General features: G+C 41.4%; 1 protein-coding gene across 5 annotated transcripts in view; it reads right to left on the reverse strand.

The window, feature by feature from the left end:
- The window catches only part of Ttbk2 (tau tubulin kinase 2), a 170,168-nt gene that overhangs the window by 88,012 nt on the left and 59,038 nt on the right, over positions 1-23,118 (reverse strand). For 2 of the 5 annotated variants that reach the window (XM_029570229.1, XM_029570230.1), the window contains one exon: positions 15,083-15,194. The exons of the other annotated variants lie outside the window; for them this stretch is intronic. The gene's annotated coding sequence lies outside the window, so the exon portion shown is untranslated. The remainder of the gene's footprint in view (positions 1-15,082; positions 15,195-23,118) is intronic. 5 annotated transcript variants of the gene reach the window in all.

Raw genomic sequence — 23,118 nt, forward strand, 5'->3', positions numbered from 1 at the left:
CACATGAAAATCGAATCACTACATTTTAAATTTATGAGACTATTTTAAGATGCTACCCACAAGACTACAAAGAATTAGAGTATACATTTAAAGAGGTGGGGTTTTAAATTTTTTTATTTATTTTATGTGTATGAGTGTCTTGCTTGCATGTTATATATGTGTACTTTGTAAGTGCCTGGTGCCCACAGAGGCCAGAAGAAAATGCCAGATCCCCTGGAATTCAAGTTATGAACAGTTTTGAGCCACCATGTAGATGCAAAGAACCGAACCCAGTTCTGCAAGAGCAGCAAGTGCTCTTAACTGCTGAGCCATCTCTCCAAGTCCCATTTAAAGAATCTTAATCAGCCATAAAGAAGAAATATGCCATTTGCAGGAAAATGGATGGAGCTAGAGATTATCATATTAAGTAAAATAAGTCAGACTCAGAAAGTCAAATAGCAAGTTTTCTCTTGTATGTAGAACCTAAATTTATGTGTGTATGAATTTGTTGTGGCAAAATACCTGACAAAAGCACTTAAAATGAGTCTTGGCTGGTAGTGAAGGCCGTAACCTTTAGGACAAAAGTGTTTGTTTTGGCTCAGTTGTAAGATACAGAACTTCATGGTGGGGATGCCTTGACAGTAGGCACAGAGGCAGCTGATCCCACTAAAGCCACTGTCAGGAAACAGAGAAAGGAATGCTGGTACTCAGCAAGCTTTCTCTTTTTCATCAGTCCAGGACACATTCATTCCATGGCATGATGCCACCCACATTTAGGGCGAGTCCTCCTATCTTAATTAACCTGATCTAGGAATTCCCTCACAGTCTCTTAGGTAATTCTAGATCCTGTCAAGTTGACAATTGGTATTAAACACACAAACACATGAAAACTGGTGCATACATACACCTGAAAATAGAAGAGGGCCTATTTGGCTATTTGGGAATATGAAAGAAACTCACTGGAGGGGAGAGGGTGGACAGAGGAGAGTAACAGAGGTGAATGTGGTCTATCTGATAGACTTTAATGAAAGTGTCATTATGAAACCCATCACCTTGTACAATGGATATACACTAATAATTTTTTTTTTTGTCTTTTTGAGACAGGGTCTTCTTGTTGCCCCAGCTGTCCCGGAACTCACTATGTAGACCAGGCTGGCCTTGAACTCACAAAGATCTGCCTGCCTCTGCCTCCCAAGTGCTGGGATTAAAGGCATGTGCCACCATGCCTGGCCCTAATAATTTTTTAAAAGAATACATTTATGATTATCAGAACTGGCAGGGTAAAGTTACATTAGGGTTAAGGTAGGTTAAGGCTCTGTAGAAGACATGAAGAGACATGAAAAGTGGCCTAAAGCCTTGTACATTGTGATGGTTTCCTTTTGTTGCTAATTGAACTGGATTTAGACTCACCCAGGTTAAGGCATACCTCTTGATGTGTTTGTGAGGGCATTTCAGAAGATTAACTGATAGAGGAAGACTTACCTTTTCATGTGGGTAGCACCATCCCATGTTGGGGCAGCAGGGGAGAGGCAGACAAAATAAAAAGGGAAAAAAAGGAGGGTCAGGCATGGTGGCCACATGCCTTCAATCCTAGCATTTGGGAGGCAGAGGCAATCTCTCTGTGAGGTTGAAGCCTCCTTGTCTACATAGCAAGTTCCAGGCCAGCCAGTGCCACATAGTGAGACCCTGGCTCAAAAAAAGGGGCTGGAGAAATGGTCCAGTGGTTAAGAGCACTGACTGTTTTTTCGGAGGACCTGGGTTCAGTTCCCAACAACCACATGGTAGCTAACAACCATCTCAAACTCCAGTTCCAAGGAATCCAATGCCCTCTTTTGGCCTACACAGGCACTGCATGACATAGGTGCACCTAAATGCAGGCAAAACACTCATACAGATAAACTAAGTAAAAATAACTTTAGAAAAGGAAAAAAGGAGAAAGCCAAACAATTTTCTCTTTTCTCTGATTCTTGGCCTGATGCAAACTGCTCTGCTCTCTAGAGTCTTACACTAGATTCTCTCTAGATTACTTACACTATCTAATGTAGTGTAAAGATTATATAAATAGTTGTGATACTATATTGTTTGGAGGATAATGACCAAAAACAAGTACATACATGTTTGGTACAAATGAACTTTTTCCTAAATTCTCATTCATTCTCTCTCTCTCTCTCTCTCTCTCTCTCTCTCTCTCTCTCTCTCTCTCTGTCTTACATAGCCCACGCTAGCCTTGAGCTTGCTACATAGCCAAGGATGAGCACATTTTTGTGGCGCTCGGGATCAAACCCACATCAACACTAGCCCAGGCTAGCCTTGAGCTTGCTACATAGCCAAGGATGAGCCCATTTTTGTGGTGCTCGGGATCAAACCCACATCAACACTTGACAAGCACTCTACCCACTAAGATATATATCCCAAGCTCCCAAACATTTTTCATTTCCAGCTGGTTGTACAATGGTTATGAAGGATAAAATGTATATTTTTGTCCCTATCTCACTTACTTAATTCTTAAAAATCCTAATAATTTCTTTTTTTAAGCATTTTTATTGAATTTTTGTGATTTCCAGACAATATAATTTGATGACATTTATATCCCCTCTCCCATCTATTCTCCCCCCAACCCCCCGGCCGCTGCCACTTAATTCATTGTACTCTCCCTGGGTAATAAAGCCTATATAGTCTAACTTGAATCCCCAAATGTTCTCCAGCATGGGCTCATCCACTTGAGCTTGCATAGGACTTGTGCATGCTGTTACCATTGCTGTGAGTTCATATGAGTAACTAGCTAGCTGGCTGGAGAACTCTGCCCCCCATGGTCATCCACCACCTCTGGCTCTTACAGTCTTTCCACTTCCTCCTCTGCAATGATTCCCAAGTCCTGAGCTCCAGAAGCCTGAGAGAGGCAGCCCCTTCCTCCCCGCACATTAGAAAACCGTAAGTTTCTGTGTCAATCACCATCTGCTGAGTAAGGAAACTTCTCTGGTGAGAGTTGAGAGATGCAATAATCTTCAACAGTGGGTGAGCACCTGACCCTGCACAGTTCATTCTGCTCATCCCTCCTGGGACTGGGAGTCCATATTATTATGAGGGTATCACAGTTACATTTCACATGAGGGGCCCATAGCTCAGGATCATAGGTGGGGAACCCTAGCTCCAGATCACAGGAGAGGACCACAGCTTCAGCTCACAGAAGGGGAACCACAGCTCCAGCTCATAGAAAGAACCATAGCTCCAGCTCACTGGAGGGGACCGTGTCTCCAGCTCACAGAAGGGAATCACAGCTGCAGCTCATAGGAGGGGACCATAGCTGCAGCTCACTGGAGGGGACCACAGCTCCAGCTCACAGGAGGGGACTATAGTTCTAGCTCACAGGAGGGGACCACAGCTCCAGCCCACAGGTGAAGACCATGGCTCCAGGTCACAGGAGGGAACCACAGTTTCAGCTCACTGGAGGGGACCACAACTCCAGCTCACAGGAGGGGACCATAGCTCCAGCTCGCAGGAGGGGACCACAGCTTCAGCCTATGGGAAGGGTCCATGACGCCAGCTCACAGGAATGATCACAGCTCTAGCCTACAGGAGAGTACCAGAGCTCAAGCCCACAGGAGAGGACCACAGCTCCAACTCACAGGAGGAGCCATAGCTCCAGCTCCCAGGATAGGGCGTTCCAGCTCACAGGAGAGGACCACAGCTCAAGCCCATGGGAAGGGACCATGACCCCAGCTCACAGGAGGGGACCTCAGTTCTAGTTCTGTTTCCTTAAGTTCTCAGGCTCTCAAACAGTGTTTCTCCCTGCATGTACCCAAGTACACTCATGTCCTGCAATGCCCACAGCAGTCAGAAGAAGTGCTAGATCCCCCAGAACATAGCTGCTTCAAATCCATGACTGGCCCAAATCCTTGCTCCTCTGGTTAAAATCCTCCAGATACAATCCTCTGGACAGAGGGGACAGGACCAAGATGGCTGGGGGCCTGGGTCACTCCGGTCCACTGCGCAGATCCCCACTCATTTCTCGGCTGCTGAGTGGAGCACTGGAGAAGCCCATGAAGGCCCCCGAGTCACTCAAGTCGTTCCAGCACAAGCAGTAGCAGCAACCACTGTTGTCATTGTCATCCAGATGGCTGTTGACCTGTGAGATCTTTGAGGAACCATGCTATAATGCACAAGGGCAAAGTCCTCTTCAAGACTCTCCTCTGACAACCTCCATCTTTGGCAATGTAGGCTTGCTTCCTCAATCATCCATAGCTTCGACTTGGCCATGCTCAGATTGGATTCTTGTAGGGATTCTGACTTGAGGCTCCCTCAGTGCATGGCAGCAGTAGAGTGCTTGTGCATTTCAGTCAGCTGGGCCTGGTGTGGACTTGCTCTTTGCTGCAGGGGCTTCTTCAAGGGCTGCTCCAGCTTCAACTCCTTTGGGAGAGGTTAGGTCATGTCATCTCTGTCGATGAGCTTGGTTGGCAGATGCTTTAAGAACTCGGGGGGCCACTCATGCTGGCACTCAGATGGCAGCACTCGATTTCCATCTCCGTCTCCAGCTGCGTGCCTACCTTCCTGGCTGCTATGGCATGGTGGTGCCCAGGCCTCTCCTGCCTGGTGGCAGGAAAGCTGGGCCCTAATAATTTCTTAAGTGATTGAAAGTATCCTTTGTTATTCATATGGCCCTTTTGATAACAAACCAGTAAATATAAATAAGTGCTTCTCCAAGTTCTACAAGCCATTCAAGCAAATTAATTGAACCCAAAGAGGGGGTCATGGGAGCCCTTGTCTGTCAAAAATTTGACAACCTACTACCTGCAATTTGTGTGTGAAGTAAGAGCAATCTTGTGGAGCTGAGTCTTCAATTGTGGGATCTGATGCTATCAAATAGAACTGAAATACAGGAGGATATCCACTTTGGGTCTGCTAGAGGAGTATTTGGTATATGGGAAATCCCCACCAATTGGGTGACAGAGGTGCTGATGGTAAGACTAGGAGGGAAGAATTCAGATCTGACTCACTGTTAGATAATGGGGCAGAGGCTTCCAGTGTCTTCAAGCATGAAAGCTACATGATCCAGACTGTATTTGGGAAATGAATGCAATAATGGGAGCCAATTAACAACCAGTAATCTAAGTAAAAGATGAGGAAGTTCTAAATAAAATCACTGGAAATGAGAATTTTTTTTAAAAAGCTTCCATTTTAGGATTGAGAAACAGACTGCAGATGCAGCTCACAATGGGAGAGCAGTTGCCTCCCACGTATGAGACCCTGGGCTAGATTCATAGAAAGAAATAAGCAGAATGCATGGGGGATAGGCGAGGTAAATGAAGACATTTAGCTACCCAAAGAAGGTGGGTAGTTTAAAAGAAGTAGGCTAATGTTAGAACATCATGACAGAAATAAAAATTAAAAACAAAACAGGAGCTGGAGAGATGGCTCAGCAGTTAAAAGCACTGACTGCTCTTGCAGAGGACCAGTTTCAATTCCCAACACCCACATGGTGGCTATGAATTGTCCTTAACTCCAGTTCCAGGGGAATCGGAAGCCCTCTTCTGACCTCCGCAGCATTGCACGACACGAGTGCACTCACATACATGCAGGCAATATACTCATACACATAAAATAAAAATAATACTTTTTAAAAAAAGGAATCAGGAGGAAGCCTAAGAGAGAAATGTGAAGACAAAGGACTTTTATACCTTGTAACTTCATATTAAGACTTAAGCAAAGAGTGGTGAGATGGCTCAGCGAGTAAAGGTGCCTGCTGCACAAGCCTGGAGACCTGAGTTTGAGTCTGGGGACGTATATAAAGGTGACAGGAGAGAAGTGACTCCACAAGTTGTCTGACCACCACACAGAGGCCACAGTACACACACTCATACACACACACACAATATAAAAATTTAAAAACAAATAAACAGTGATAAATCTATCAAAGATTAACAAAAGTAATGAAAAATCAAACATTCAATGCAATCCTTGGTAAAATTCCAGTTGGCTTCTTTGTAGAAATGAGCAAGCTGATTCTCAAATTCATACGGAATTACAAGGTGCTCAAATGGTCAAAATAATCTTTGTTTTGTAATTTTAAAACAGGGTCTTACTATGTTACCTTCGCCAGCCTGGAACTCACAGAGACTGGCCTGCCTCTGTGTCAAGTGCTGGGATTAAAAGAGCGCATCATTATATCCAGCCAAAATAATCTTGAGAACCAAGTCAAAGCACTAACACTTCTGATTTCAGAGTTTACTGCAAAGTGACAATGAAGATAGCATAGTGTTGGCATAAAGATACACATAGAGATGAATCAAATAAAATTGAAACTTCAAACACTGTCAAATTTTAGTCAACTGATTTTTGGCAAGGATGCCAAACATTTCAGTGGCAAAACAGCATTTTCCCCTATTTGGTTCCAGGACAACTGGAGTCTCCAAAGCTATGAACCCTGGTGGCTTTTTAAGAGCAGGAGAGACCACAGGATACAGTATAAACACAATCACGCTCCCTGTTTTATCACATGATGCCCTGAACCATCTCAGGACTCTGCCAGCGAAAATACCATCACCCAAGGCAGTGCATTTGACTTTGTATCTCCATAACAAGTCAAATGAATCCTTCCTTACACACCCAATCTTAGCCAGCAGAAACAGGCAAAGAAAAAAATTTGCTTCTTTCCTTTGTTTTGTTTATGGAGACAAGGTCTCATACTGTAGCCCAGGCTGGCCTGAAACTCACAAAGACCCACCTGCTTCAGTCTGTCATGTGCTAGGATTACAGGTGTGAGCTACCACATCCCATTCAGTTTTCTTATGATGTTTTTGTCTAACTTGGGTATCAGGGTACTATTTAGACTTCACAGAACAAACAGAGGAGTGTTTCTTGCTTATTTATTTGGAAGATTTTCCAAGGAATTGGTATTAAGTTTTCTTTAATTCACTGCCTTCCCAGTGCTGAATTACAAGTGCACAACACCATGCCTGGCTACAAAATTCACTTTTATTTCTATATATTAACAATGAACAATAGAAAATTAAAGTAATAATTCCATAGGGGCATCAAAATCTACTGGTAGAATTCACCAGTGAAGCAACTATAATGCCATATAGGTATTATTAGTAATTCAATTTCTATACTTACAGATTTTGGGGGGATTTTATATATCTTTTGAGCTTCTATAGTTGGTATCTTCTTGGTATTTGCTTTCTTTATTTGTTATTTAATTTGTGGCCATGCATTTGTCCATATTATTTCCTTATAATAATCCCTTTTCTGGGGCTGGAGAGATGGCTCAGGGGTTAAGAGCACTGACAGCTCTTGCAGAGGACCCGGGTTCGATTCCCAGCACCCACATGGCAGCTACAAACTGTCCTTAACTCCAGTTCCAGGGGAATCCGAAGCCCTCTTCTGACCTCCGTGGCATTGCACGACATAGGTGCACTCACATACATGCACTCAATACACTCACACACATAAAATAAATAAAATATTTAAAAAATAATAATCCCTTTTCTTTTTGTAATATGTTCAGTAAAGTCCTACTTTTATTCTTGGTTTTAGTAATTTCAGTCTTTTAAAAATCTTGATCTAGCCGGGAGTGGTGGCGCATGCCTGTAGTCCCAGCACTTGGGAGGTAGCGGCAGGTGGATCTCTGTGAGTTCAAGGCCAGCGACGTCTACATAGTGAGTTCCAGGACAGCTGGGGCTACAGGGAGACCCTGCTTCAAAAAGACAAAAAAAAAAAATCTTGATCTAGGACAGGGACAGTGGCATACACCTTTAATCCCAGCATTTGGGTGGCAGAGGCAGGCGGATGTCTGTGAGTTCAAGGCTAGCCTAGTCTACATAGTGAATTCCAGGCCAGCTGGGGCTACAGAGAAACCCTGTCTCAAAAGGACCAAAAAAAATTTTTTTTTTTTTATCTAGGGGTCTAGACACATGAATCAGTAGTTAAGAGCACTGTTTGCTCTTACAGAGGACAACTGTCTATTAAGCAGGTTCACCATTCTCAAATCTCATTTGGACCTCAGCAAACATGTCCCTTAATGTTTTTAATCCCACATTAATCATGGGATTATTTTCCTAAAATACTGTCTTTACCATGTCACTTGCCTACTTGAGTAACCATAAACAAAATTAAAATCATTAGTCCAGAATTCAAGGTGCATTTTATTTCACTTATGAAACCTCATTTCCTTCAGTTTCTCTAAATAAACTATATGCTCTGATGCAGTCATCCCTCCCTCCCCCCTGGTAGACTTGTCAGGTACCCACTGTGTAGCTCAGGCTGGCCTAGAACTCATGATCCTCCTACCTTAGCCTTCCAAGTTACTGGGATTACAGGTGCATACCACGATACCTGGCTCTACTTCTGGTTTTTTTTGTTGTTGTTTACTTTTTTTTTTTTTGACTACAATTTCCCTACAGTTTCATCTCCTACTAAATACACCTCTTAAAGTCTAAATATTCCTGTAGGAGCAATATCAACCATTTAGTACCCAGAATGAATTAGATTTTCAGGTAGCAGCAAGTTAGTCACTTAGCAAGGCCTGCATAGGGTTGACAGGACAAAGGGGTAAGTAATAAGACAACTAAAATAAGGGTTCCCTGAGGAAAAGTGAGAGAAATAAAATCCGGTATAAAGATAGAGCTAGAGAAAAAGAGGCTACAGTAGTCAGAGCAAGCAAGCCAGCACTGGATTCTGGAAGTCATGTATTGCTGGCCACAAGAAAATACAGATTGGAAACAATATCAACAAGCCAGTTGACTGTGGGGATGCATGTCTATAATCCCAGCACTGGGGAGGCAGCGGATCATGGGAAGTCAAGATCAGCTTGGGATACTTAGCAAATTCCAGACTAGTTAGGACTACAAAGCAAGACCCTGTCTCAAAGAGTAAACAAGGGAGGGGGGAAAGTGGGCATGAATATGAGAAAAACACATTATATGTATGCAGGAAATTTTCAAAAAATAAAGTATTATGTAAAATTTAAAAATAAACACTTAACTTTCTGATTCTTCTTTTCTTACATTAAAGTAATTGTTTACAAACAATCCTGAATGTATAAACAAGATCTTCTTCAGCCACAGATAACAACCCTAAGGCTTTCTTAGTATTTTAGCATTTCCTCACTCCAATATAATACTTGAATGCTTGAGAGAAATGATCACTGATACGTCAAACCAAATAAATAACAAGAATACTTCATTTAGACAGATACAATATATATATTTTAGACAAGACAGCACCTTCCAGTTAAGCAGATTTCAACTGTGATATAAAAAGGGCACCATCTGAAGCAAGTAGTAATCAAATTCTCCCTAGCTACTCAAAGTCAAAGTCTTACTTTTTAGTTTTAGTTTTATTGTATTTTATCCTTTTTTTTTTTTCTTTTTTTTGGTCTTTTTTGAAACAGGGTCTCCCTGTAGCTCCAGCTGGCTTAGAACTCACTATGTAGCCTATGCTGGCCTTGAACTCAGAGATCCACCAGCCTTTCCCTCCCAAGTGCTGGGATTAAAGGTGTGTGCCACCACCTCGTATTTTGTCTTTAAGACAGATCCACACACGTAGCTCAGGTTGGCCTTGAACTAATGATCCTCCTGCCTCTGCCTCCCAAGCGCTAGAATTACATGCAGGCACTATCCTGTCTGACTAGAAGTCTTTTTCCCTCTTAAGGAACAGATCTGGTATCTTACATACTAAAAGCATATAACTTTTATAAATCTTTGTTTTTACCATTTTAAATAATCAACTACTGCTTTTCCTTTTAATGTGATAGCTATCTAGGGAGTTTGAGACAAAACAAGCTTGGGCCACCTATGTCTCAAAAAAACACACACACAAAAAAAACAGGCATGCAGTACTCAGGAGGCAGAAGCAGGTAGATCTCTGTGAGTTTGAGGCCAGTTTGCAAGTTCCAGGCCATCCAGGGCTACATAATGAGACCCTGTCTAAAATAAATAAAAAATAAAGTCAAGTAATTTTGTACGACTTGCTGATAAAGAAAAATAAAATTATCAGAAAGGGGCATCAATTGTTTCTCCTAAAAAAATTTAATAGTAAACCAGGCGTGGTAGCACACACCTTTCATCCTAGCACTCAGGAGGCAGAAGCAGGTAGATAGATGTCTGTGAGATTTAGCTAGCTTGGTCTACACAGTGAGTTACAAGACAGACCTGGCTACAGGGAGACCCTATCTCAAAAGACAAAATAAAAACAAACAAATTTAGTAGTAAAATGAAAAGCTTAGTTAAAAGTATTTCATAGCCGGTGTGAGAGACAGTACATGAAGGCATTATCCCAGCACGGGGGCAGCTACAGCAGGTGGATGGTAAGTTTGAGATAAATGAGGACTACATAGCAAGACTTTATCTTTAAAAACCAAAAAGGGCAGGCAAGATGGCTCAGGGTACAGTAAAGGCACTTACTGTCACGCCTTTGTGTTTGATTTAGTTTGATCTCCAAGACCCACAGAGTGGAAGGAAAAAATGACTCATTCAAGTTGTTCTCTGACCACACACAAGCTGTGCCACATACATACCTGCCCCCACTCCCACATTCACACAAAATAAACAAATAATAACAAATAAATGTAATAAAAAATGTTAAAGGGCTTTGTAGATGGCTCACTGGGCAAGAGTATTTGTGGTGCAAGTAATGAGGACCCTGATTCTAGTCTACAGCACCCACATAAAAAAAGTCAGGCATGGTTGTATTTTAAACCCAAGCACTGGGAGACAGAGACAGGGCGATCCCATGAACTCTCTGGCCACCAGCCTAGTCAAAATGGTGATCTCTAGGTTCAGTAGGACACCCTGTCTAAAAGGAGTAATGCAGAGAGCAAGAGAGGAAGACATCCAGTATGAACATGGGCCCAAACAGGAAGTGTGCACACATCACACATACACACACAGAAATGGACAAAAGTTTCTGAAATTGAGTAATGGGAAAATTGACTTAAGGAGTAAATTCCAGGTCAATTAAAATTAGCAAATACTTCACCAGGCATGGTGGTACACGCCTTTAACCCCTATACTCCAGAGGCAGAGGCTGGAGGATCTCTGAGTGAGGCCAGTTGGGGCTACAGGGAGACCCTGTCAAAAAAAAAAAAAAAGAAAAGAAATAGTGTAATTCTGTAAAAATGAACTTCTGGAATGCCATGGACACAGCAAAGCAGCCTTGGCTTCCTGGCCCAGCTAGCATCTGCTCCTCCTACTTGCCCACTCTCCAACAAAAGAAACAAAACCAACTACTGCCCTAGAAGCAACAGATTAAGTATCTACACCATAGGAGAGAGAAAAATACATGACATGGGGCCTAATATTCAAAGAATTTACAATTTTGTTCAAGCCATTTTAATGGTGTTCAGTAGCATCTCACTTTGTATTCCCCTAAATGCTTGGTAATGTTAAATAAACATCTTTTCCTGAGCTGATTTTTCTACTCTATATTCTTCTTAAAATTACCTGCTAATGCCTATTAAGTTTTTTATTATTTTCCTTACTGCTACCTTTTCAGAACACTTCACGAATTCCATCAGTCCATCAGTCCTTTACAAATACATAATTTATCTCCCTGTCTGTAATCTGCCTTTTCTCTTCCCTTTCCTTTTTTTTTTTTTTGGTCTTTTTGAGACAGGGTCTCCCTGCAGCTCCAGCTGTCCTGGAACTCACGATGTAGACCAGGCGGGCCTTGAACTCACAGAGATCTGCCTGTCTCTGCCTCCCAAGTGCTGGGAGCAAAGGCATGCGCTGCTACCACCACGCCCGGCTCCTTTCCATTTTTTTAAGAAAGGGTCAGTGGGGCTTGAGAGATGGCTCAGCGGTTACAAACACTAGCTGTTCTTGCAGAAGACCCGGGCTCAAATCCCAGCACCCACACAGCAGCTAACAACTATCCATAACTCCAGTTCCAGGGGATCTGACAGCCTCTTCTGTCCTCTTCAGGCATTGCATGACACAGGTGCACTTACCTACATGCAGACAATACACACATACAAATAAATTAAAAATAAATAAAATTGAAAAACAAAAAAGGGTCAAGGTCTTGCTAAGAAACCCAGAAAATTTGATCCTCTCACCTCGGCCTCCCAAATACTGGGATTATAGGTGTGTGCCACCAGGCCACAGCTTCACTCTTTTTGTTTATCTGTTTATTTGATTGGTTGTTGTTTGTTTTGTTGGAACAGGGTTTCACTATGTTGTCTTGGCTGGCCTCCACCTGCATCTGCCTCCTCTCCTGAGATAAAGTTGTGTGCCACCATGCCTGGCCCCAGCTTCATTCTTAATGATGTCTTGCAAGCAAGCTTTTTAATTTAATAAAGCATAAGTCATCATTCTTTCCCTTTTAAGAATCATGCTTTTGGGGCTAGAGAAATGGTTCAGCAGTTAAGAGCACTGGGTATTCTTGCAGAAGACCCATCGAACCCCGGCACCCACATGGTAGCTAACAGCTGTCTATAACTCCAGTTCCAGGGGACCCGACACCCTCGTCTGGGTGCACTTACACACATGCAGGCATAAATGCATACACATAAAATAAAAATAAATCAAAAAATGTAAAAATAGAAGAATCATGCTTTTGGTGTCATCCAATGAACTTCTTGATAAAACCAGTCTCTCATTTTCTCCAAAAAGCTTTATAGCTTTTATGTCACATTTTATATCATATTTAGATAGTTCATCTTAATTTTTGTATGATATGTAGGGTTAGGTTGAAGTTTACTATTTTTTATACTGAATTGGTATTGCAACTTTGAATGGGAAAAAGATTATTAGCTATATTTGTGTTGGATGGATAGATGGATAGATTCATTAACTGATATTGATTGATTATAGTGCTGAGGACTGAACTCAGGGCTTTGTAATTTCCAGACAAGCTCTTTACTGCTAAGTTCTCTTACCACTCCTGTGAGGGGGGGTCTATTTCTGAAATTTCTATTCTATTACATTGATCTGCAGGTCTACCCTTTTGCGAATAATACAATCTTGATTATAATAGCTTTGTATTGTTTTCATTTTGCTTATATGTTTTTAATTGACAAATATTTTATGTAAATATGCTTTCAAACATATACACATTGTGGAATATCTCAATCAAGCTAATAATGTGTTATCTCACATGCTTGATTTTGTCATGAGAACACTTAAAACCCTCTAATTTTTTCCAACTTTTTTTTTTACAAATTTTTTGACAATTCTAAGTTTTTGTCTTTCTAATTTAGAATTAGCTTTTTTGTAAGAAAATTCTGTTGGCAAGCACAGTGTATTGGTGTATATCTATAATCTCAACACTTGACGGGGGGCAGGAGGATCATGAATCAAAGGTCAGCCTGGGTTACAAAGCAAGTTCAAGGGCAGTGAGAGATCCAGATCAAGACCTACAAAGTGAGTTCACATTTTGTTTTGTGAAACAGGTTCTCACATAGCCTAGGCTATCCTCAAACTCACTATACAGACAAGGATGATCCTGAACTCCTGATCCTCCTACATCCACTCTCAAGTACTAGGATTACAAGAGTACACTTCCATTCCCAACCTTCTTTGATTCCTTTAACCAGGACTTTGTACTTCTGAGCAGAGATACTATATATATTTACTTCTGGAATTACTATTTTTAATTCAGTTTTCAACTGTTCACTGCTTGCATACACAAATCTGATTGCTTTTTGTGATCTGACCCTGCCATGTTCTTAAGTTATGTATTCCAGGAATTTCTTTGTGGATTCTTTGAGATTTTCTATATGGATAATCACATCATATACAAACAGAAACAATTTTATTTCTTTTTCTTTTGTTTGTGGGTTTGGTGGTTTCTTTTTTCTCAAAACAATTTTTCCTTGGCCTCAAACTCATGCTCTTCCTGCCTTTGACTCCTGAATGCTGGGATTACAGGAGTGTACCATTATGCCCAGCATCCTGTTTTCAATATCTATGCCATTATTTCATCAAATATTTTTGCTACACCAAACTCATTCTCTCTTCTTATCCCCAGTCTCTGGTAATACAAATGCTAGAGCTTCTGATACGGTGTTACAGGTCAAAGATGCTCTGTTTATTTTAAATCTTCTCTGTTGTTCAATTTCCACTGATATATTTTTAAATTTGCTGACTCATTTGTCAGGTCCAACCTGTTATTTACTGATGACTGAGATTCTCATTTTCCATATTTTATTTCTAAGTTTTACAAATTTCACTTTGTTCTTCTTTAGTTATTCTGTTTCTTTTGTAAGGCTCTATCTTCCTGTTCATTCTTGGAACACAGTCATAATATGATTTAGTGTTTTTGAGATAAAGCTAACATCTGTATGATTAGTATCTATTTTCTTTTCCACACGAATTTAGGTTTTTCTGGTTTTTAAGATAATTAGTATATCTGTATTCTGGACATCTTGACTTATATTATAAGACCCTGGATTTTATTTAGATCCTACCGAGAACACTTTTCATTTATTTGTTTTATCTAGTACTTGGTCCAGTGGGTTGTATTTCTAATGCCAGCTCAGTTTTCAAAGCCTTCATGATCAAAGCCTTATGGCCACATTGAATGTATTCCATAAATCCTCATGTAGAATCCAGTGTAGGATGTAGATAGTGGTTTATCTCATAATTCAATTCTCAGTGTCTGTGTGTTTTATTAGGATTAGACTCACTCAGATACAGCTTAGAAGTCAGCTTAGCAGTTCATAAACAACTTTATTTCCCAAGTTCTTCCCTCTTTGGCAGTTGTTCAGCTTCCCAGGTTCCCCTTTCTTCAGAAAGCTGGGGTTTAACACCTCTGACTGTGTTCACTTCAGGACCAAACAACAAAAGGGCAGAGACAGAAAAAAAGCAATGGAGATTTACCCTACTCTTTGTAGGCTCCATTTCCTCCTGCCTGCCCCCACAGAGGCCACAAAGTGGCTGCCAAGGATTGTTTGAGGCCTGGGTGCAGGAGAATGAAGAAAAAAAAAGATGTGGGATGTTCAATATTTTCTCTGTGTATTAGGAAGCTCCCTTCTTGCTCCTTGAGTCAGAACTAGAGGACTTCTTCTGGGGGTTTTTCTGTCCATGTTAATGCCCACTTCCATGTTTCACAGTATATTAAATTCAGGCAGGGGCATACTGGAAGGAAAAAAATAAAGTCAACTCACCGCTGGTTCAGTGGTACATTGAATTCTGATCTTCTTCCCCAATCTGCCTCCTACTATTTACTTTTCAGAGTCCTCATAAAGCCACTCCAAGCATTGTGTCCAGGTATTATAGCTGCATTCAGTGGGAGAAACAGGGTGAAGTGTGCTTACTCCATCTTATCTAGAACCAGAACCTGGACTACTGTTGTTCATAACAAGCTTTGTAGAACTGATTAAACTACTTGTACACTTTGATTTAAAAAAAAAAAAACAAAAAGAAAACAAAAAATAGTATTACCCAGAAGAGGGGCAAAACAAACCTAGCACTATCACACTTTGCTTTCTTTGGTCTTGTTTTTACTTTTTGAGACAGGGTTTTGCTATGTAGCCCAGTCTTGAATTCACAATCCTCCTGCCCCAATGTGCTAAGAGCCAGGATTACAAGTATGTACCAACACAGTTTGGATTTTTGTAAGCATTATTTTATACATATTATATGGGGCGGGGGACAGGGGGACAGAATCTCACTGTGTAGCCCTGACTGGCACTGAACTCAAGAGATATGCCTGCCTCTACTTTCCAAGTCCTGGGATTAAAGGCTTGGGCGACCAAGCCTGGCTACATATTATGTTTTTTAAAAAAGTGGAAAAATAGCAGAAATTATCCAAAGCCTAAGAAACAGAAAGTAATTTGTTGGCAAGAGACTATAAACTTTGAGAAACTTAAGAAAAAAAATCAGAATGATCAGCATACTCAGTATAAGCCTAACAGTTTCAACACAAGAGGCAGGAGGGCAGCTGGGATTCAGTGTCTTGTATATCATGTTAAAGCATATGGACCCTACTTGAAAAAGGAAGGGCCTTGAATTGTTTCAGTAAGGCTGAGGAGTAATAGATCTGATCAGTGTCTTTAAAGCCTCACAACTGTTGCAGAAAGTTAAGGTGCACAGAATCCAAGTCTTACTGATTGAATTGAAAAGGTCACATCAAACTCCAGAATAACATAGTGTTACTCCATATGTTGGGAACATATCAGGTGTGTGTGTGTGTGTGTATACATATATATACACAGATATAATTACATTTGCACTTTATGTGTATATAGACGTGACTATAATAGACTATATGTAGGGAAAAACCTCACAAGAAACTAGTAGCACTAGTAAACTGAGAAGGAAAGTAAGAGACTGTTCTTCTGTTATATTTGATTTTTTTTTTTTTCCTTTTTGGAGACAGTCTCAACTATGTAGTCCAGAGTGTCCTCAAATTCATGATCTTTGGTTTTCTGAATGTTGGAAATAAAGGCATGTACCACCATGCCCAGCTGATTCAAAGTTTTGCTATACTCTTGTGTTTTATTTTATTTTATTTTTTTTTATTTATTTATTTTTTTGGTCTTTTTTGAGACAGGGTCTCCCTGTAGCCCCAGCTGTCCTGGAACTCACTATGTAGACCAGGCCAGCCTTTTACTCACAGGGATCCGCCTGCCTCTGCCTCCCAAGTGCTGGGATTAAAGGTGTGTGCCACCACGCCTGGCACGTTTTGTTTTTTAATCATCATGACTACTTTTAATTTTTTTAAGATTTGTTAAAAAATGAAGGGATGGGGAATGGAAAGACGGCTCAGAGGTTAAGAGCACTTGTTGTTCTTGCAGAGGACCCAGGTTCAGTTCCCAGAACCCACAAGACGGCTAAAAACTGTCTGTAACTCCAGTTCTAAGGGAATCTGACGCCCTCTTTAGGCAAAGCACAACATGGGTCCACATGCAAACATGCAAGCAATACACTTAGACATTAAAATAAAATTTAAAAAATAATAAATAAAATATATTTGAAAAATGAAGGAACAGCCAGGTATGGTGGAGAATGCTTACAATCTTAGCAATTGGGAGGTCAAAGCTGAAGGATTGTGTGTTTAAGGCCTACCTGGACTACAAAGTATGACAGAAAGAAAAGGAAGGAAAGGAAGGAAAGGAGGGGAGGGAGGGAAGGGAGGGAAGGAAGGGAAGGGGAGGGGGAGGGTGTGTGATGGACGGTGCAGATGACTGAGCAGTGAGTTTCCATGGTGTGATGGGGACAGAGACCTATAGAAAGACGAATCAGCCAGTAGGGAACCCAGGCAGAAGGAAAAAAGAAAAAGAGATGCTGTGTACATGAATTGGATGTTAGATTATAAGATATTAAAACAAGATAAAATATGTAAGTCTATCATTTGAGAGCTCTGTTTCTATCACACAATTAGCACTCAAATACTACTATATTTTCCCACAAATAAGATATAAGTTCACAATCTAAATAGCTTTTCACGGTAATATAATATACTGCACTATTTAAAACAGACAAAACATTAAAGAGATGATAAAGACTAAGAACATAAATGTTGAACATATCTGTAACTACCATTACAGTCATGCATGCGTATGCGTGTGTGTGTGTGTGTGTGTGTGTGTGTGTGTGTGTGTGTGTGTTTTGCTGGGAATTGAACTCAGCATTACATATGCTAAGTACTTTTACTACTGAGGTATATTCCCAGCCCTACAGTTAGTCCATTTCATTATGAAAGAAATATGCCTGCCTATTCTTCCCAATTTCTTAAGCACCAAAAAGTGTAAAGGGAAAAAGTAGAAGATCATCTATTTCCCTGAGCTCTATAATTCAAGGTGCCTTGATGGCTTAAGTTGTATTTGAAACAATACTTTCTTCATGCATAGAGCATATATAAATTCGTACAAACAGACATGCACACATTATATTCCATTAAAGGAAATGGACTTCTGCTGCTTAAAATAATGAGATTTGTCCAATATCCTATGTACCATTTTTCTAAATCCAGATGACAGAGGAGGGGTGAGGGGAGCACAGGCCCATAACCCTACTACCTGAGAGGCTGGCAGAGGAGAATCTCAAGTTCAAAGTCATCTTAGGCAACTTAGCAAGACTCTATTTCAAAATAAAAAAATACAAAAAAGACTAGGGATGGGGCATACAGCTGAGAAGTACGGTGCTTGCCTAGCATGTGAGAGGTTGTTCTAGTTTCTTTTCAATTGTTGTGACAAAACTCTCTGACCAATACCAACTTGGGGAGGAAAGTGTTTATTTGGCTTACATCTCCCGGGTCACAGTTCATCACTGAGGACCCAAGGTAGGAACTCAGGGCAGGAACCTGCAGACAGGAGCTGGAGCACAGCCATGGAGGAACACTGCTTACTGGCTTGCTCCCCTGGCCCATGCTTAGCCTGCTTTCTCTTTTTTTTTTGTTGGTCTTTTTGAGACAGGGTCTCCCTGTAGCCCCAGCCGTCCTGGAACTCACTATGTAGACCAGGCTGGCCTTGAACTCATAGAGATCCGCCTGCCTCTGCCTCCCAACTGGGATTAAAGGCATGCGCCACCACGCCCGGCTAGCCTGCTTTCTTATACAATACAGAACAACCCGCCCAGGGATGGCACTGCCCACAGTGAGTTGGGCCCTCCCACATCATTCAAAAATTAAAAAATAAAAATAAAAATAAATCACAAAAAAAAATCCCACAGACATGGCCACAGGCCAACCTAATGGAGGCAATTCCCCAATTGAGCCTCCTTCTACCCATATGTGTCAAGCTGACAATTAAAGCTATCCAGCACAGAGGCCAAGGGTTCAATCCCCAGTATCACAAAAAGACAGACACTGACATGGGTATCATGGTATACACTTGTAATCCCAGCATTTGAGAGGTGAAGACAGGAAGATCAGTTCAAAGCCAACCTTGGCTACATAGTGAGTTAAAAACTAGTTTGGAGGCTGGGCCCACGCCTTTAATCCCAGCACTCGGGAATCAGAGGCAGGCGGATCTCTGTGAGTTCAAGGCCAGCCTGGTCTACATACTGAGTTCCAGGACAGCTGGGGATACAGGGAGACCCTGTCTCAAAAAAGACTAAAAAAAAACTAGTTTGGGCAGGGGCTGGAGAGGTGGCTCAATGGCTCAGCAGTTAAGAACACTGCTCTTGCAGAGGACCCAGGTTCGATTCCCAGCACCTACATGGCAGCTACAAACCGTTCTTAACTCCAGTTCCAGGGGACCCAGAATTCAAAGCCTTCTTCTGACCTTCGAGGCATTGTACAACACAGGTGCACTCTCACATACATGCAGGCGATACACTCATACACAAAAAATAATAAATAAAATATTTTAAAAAACTAGTTTGGGCAACAGGAGACCCTGTCTTTGAAAAAAAAAAAGGGGGGGGACCAATGAAAGGCCTCAATGGGTAAAAGTGCTTGCTACTCAAATTGGACTACCTGAGTTGAGACCCTGGAACACATGTGTGCTGGATAGCTTTAGTGTCAACTTGACACACCTGGGTTGGGCTGAGGGCGCCTCAATTGGGGAATTGCCTCCATTGGACTGGCCTGTGGCCATGTCTGTGGGACATTTTCTTGATTGTTGAGTGATGTGGGAGGGTCCAGCCCACTGTGGGTGGTGCCACCCCTGGGCAGGTGGGCCTGTGTTGTATAAGAAAGCAGGTTGAGGGGCTGGAGAGATCGTTCAGTGGTTAAGAGCACTGACTGCTCTTGCAGAGGGCCCGGGTTCAATTTCCAGCACCCACATGGCAGCTACGAACAGTCCTTAACTCTAGTTCCAGGGGAATCCAATGCCCTCTTCTGACCTCCGCAGCACTACACGACATAGGTGCACTCACATACATGCAAACAATAAACATATACACATTAAAAAAAAAAAAAAAAGAAAGCAGGTTGAGCAGGGGCCAGGGGAGCAAGTCAGTAAGGAGTGTTCCTCCATGGCCTGTGCTCCAGCTCCTGCCTCCAGGTTCCTGCCCTGAAGTTCCTACCTTGGGCTCCCTGATGAACTGTGACTCAGGAGATGCAAGCTGAATAAACCCTTTCCTCCCCAAGTTGGTATTGGTAGTAATATTTTGTCACTATTTCCAGAAGAAAAAAAAGAAAAGTACAGGGTGAAACAATCAAAAGAGTAAATTATAGATGTATAAAAAATAAATACGGGTGGGCATGGTGGCGCACGCCTTTAATCCCAGCACTCGGGAGGCAGAGGCAGGCAGATCTCTGTGAGTTCAAGGCCAGCCTGGTCTACATAGTGAGTTCCAGGACAGCTGGGGCTACAGGGAGACCCTGTCTCAAAAAGACCAAAAAAGAAATAATAATAAGGTTCATTTGGAATAACTTTTCTAGGAATAACTTTTCTAGGCAGTCTTCTGCACTGACTAGGCCAATGGTCTAATCTAGCTATTACATATTTCTTACATTCTTAAGACTGAGAAAGGGGGAGGGGGATGGAGTGACGGCTCAGCAGTTAAGAGCACTGGCTCTTGAAGAGGACTGGGGTTCGATTCCCAGCACCCACATGGCCGCTAACAACGACCTGTAACTTCAGTTTCAGGGGATCTGATGCCCTCTTCTGACCTCCACAGGCATTGCATAACATGGGTGCATTTATATAAAAGCAGGCAAAACAGTCATACACATAAAATAAAAATAATAAATATTTTTTTAAAAAGACTGGGAAAAGGGAGTAACTGTCCATACATTGAAACAATAGCCAGAGCAAGAAATGCAGAACAGGTACAGTTATTTTCCTATAATAGTAACCATTCTTCTAAACTCTTAGTTTATACTCCATAGCACACAAAGCAAACATAAAACCCAGAACCTCTGTGTGTGTGTGTGTGTGTGTGTGTGTGTGTGTGCACGTGTGTAGTTTTTCCCTGCAATTACATGGGTAAGATAAATTAGTTTATAGTTAGTCTACTTAGGATAACTAAAATTATTTAGTTATCAAAAAATGTTATTTACTCTGTTATTTCTGGATAGTAATAGAATCTTTGCCAGGCATGGTAGCACAGACCTATAACCCCAGCACTCAGAAGGTAGAAGCAGGAGGATCACTACACATTTGAAGACAGCTTGGTCTATAATAAGTTCCAGGCCTGCCAGAACTACACAGGAAGACCTGTCAAAAGAAAGAAGGGAGTAAAGGAGGGGTGGAGGATGGGAAGAGAGAGAAACACAAAAAAATCTTCACCTGCTTTGAGAGAATATAAAAGAATTTTTCAATAATTGAAAAGTCCTTTAATTAATTACATCCTCATCAGAGAGAATATATAAACAAAAAAACTTCTTTTACTCAGGCCAGTGCTTTGAGACTCCAACAGATGACAGTGACCATTCACAACATGAAGTAAGAAGTTAATGCTGCCGGGCGTGGTGGTACACACCTGTAGTCCCAACACTTGGGAGGCAAAGGCAGGTGGATCTCTGTGAGTTCAAGGCCATCCTGGTCTACATAGTGAGTTCCAGGCCAGCTGGGGCTACAGGGAGACCCTGTCTCAAAAAAGAAAAAAGAAAAAAGTTGATGCAGACAGAAAAGCCAAACAACTTTTTAGTCATTCACTGAATTAAGGCAGTGATTTTAACTGAAATAACTGAATAACTTACATTGAAAATTTTTTGAAAAGAACACATATATGAACTAGAAATTGTATCTATAGAAATTCTTTTCATTTTCATATATGCATGTGGTGTGCGTATGCATGTTTCTGCATGTGTTTGTGCACATGTGTGTAGGAGCATGCATATGGCAGCCCAAGGCTAATGTTGGGAATCATCCTCACCTTCCACTTTACCCACTGAGGCAAGGTCTCTCAATCAAACCCAGAACCCATTCATATGGCTAGTCTTGACAGCCAGTTTGCTCAGGGGATCCTGATTCTGCCCTCTGAGGTGGGAATCACAGGTGGGCAACCGCATCCACCCAGCATTTACAAGGGTTCTGGGATCCAAACTCCAGTCCTTATGCTTACTGGCAAGCACTTTAAACACTGAGGCATCTCCCCATTCTTTAAAGAAATATCGTTACATTTATATATACAATTTCATAAAATGGAAGCACATGAACAATGTATGAGCTTTTAATGATCCTAAGACTTCCTTTGACAAAAAGATATACTATATAATTTTACATTCTAAATTCCCCAAATAATAAACCTTTGTACATGCAAATGTAAAAATTCAAATTCCTCAACTAAATAGTGATTACTTTCTGGAAGATCCAAGTAACTTTCTTCCACTAAAATAAAGAGCTGCATTTCTACATAACATGGTCTTTGAGAGCCTCATCCCAGTCATCTAAGGTAGTTTTTTTCAAGTGGCTTTCATAGAACTTTAACAAATTATTCCAGAATGTCAGTATTTTTCCTTATGTAGAAAAATATTAACAGTAGAGTTTATGAAGAAAATAACTAGAAATAGAAAAGCTCTGTTATCCTATCTCTAACATAAAACCATTTTGTGCTATTATTTTGCCACTGTGCATAATATAAATGCCAAGTTTAAATATGTAAAATGCCTGCCTGCTAATGGTCATGTAAATATTCAAAGTGTCAACTTCAAAATAGCAATGTGACATTAACCATAGAGTTGGCTCTATGTAGATGAGGCTGGCCTTGAACTCAAAGGGATCCGCCTGCCTCTGCCTCCCAAGTGCTGGGACTACAGGCATGCGCCACCACGCCCGGCTACAATCTTATTTTTAAAACAACACAAATTACAAAGTGCCCGTAAGAAAAATAGGGCAAAATACAGCACTTATTAAATACTACTTAGGACTTTGGGGTAAAATGGCAGGTGAGAGGTCTAACCACTGAAACTCAATGAGAGAAAACAGCCAAGATAATATGCCCTAAGCTTTCATCCTGCAAGAGACAAGTCTCTAAATGGACTTGTTAAGCAAGGAGAGATCTCAGCAGGGAAGATGAGAATCAGCCTAGCTGGAAGCCTGCTTGCTTGCAGAATAAGCCTGCCCAGGAAAGAGCATCAAAAACTGTAAGCAAGTGTTACTCCTCACATACACCTGATCACAGGACCAGAAGAGACCATGGTGTGTGGGAGACAGACTTGAGCCTAGGGTGAAAGTCTTATTGACAGCCATACAGCAGGCCTGAGGCAACGGCCCAACTGCTGGAGCCACAAGGAATGCCTTGTGACACTTTGTTCCCATTGGTAGATCATGAGACTGATGCCTAGAGCTCACCACTCCCTAATCAC

This window comes from Nannospalax galili, unplaced genomic scaffold (genome assembly GCF_000622305.1).
Source record: "Nannospalax galili isolate Female #2095 unplaced genomic scaffold, S.galili_v1.0 scaffold342, whole genome shotgun sequence".
NCBI lineage: Eukaryota > Metazoa > Chordata > Mammalia > Rodentia > Spalacidae > Nannospalax > Nannospalax galili.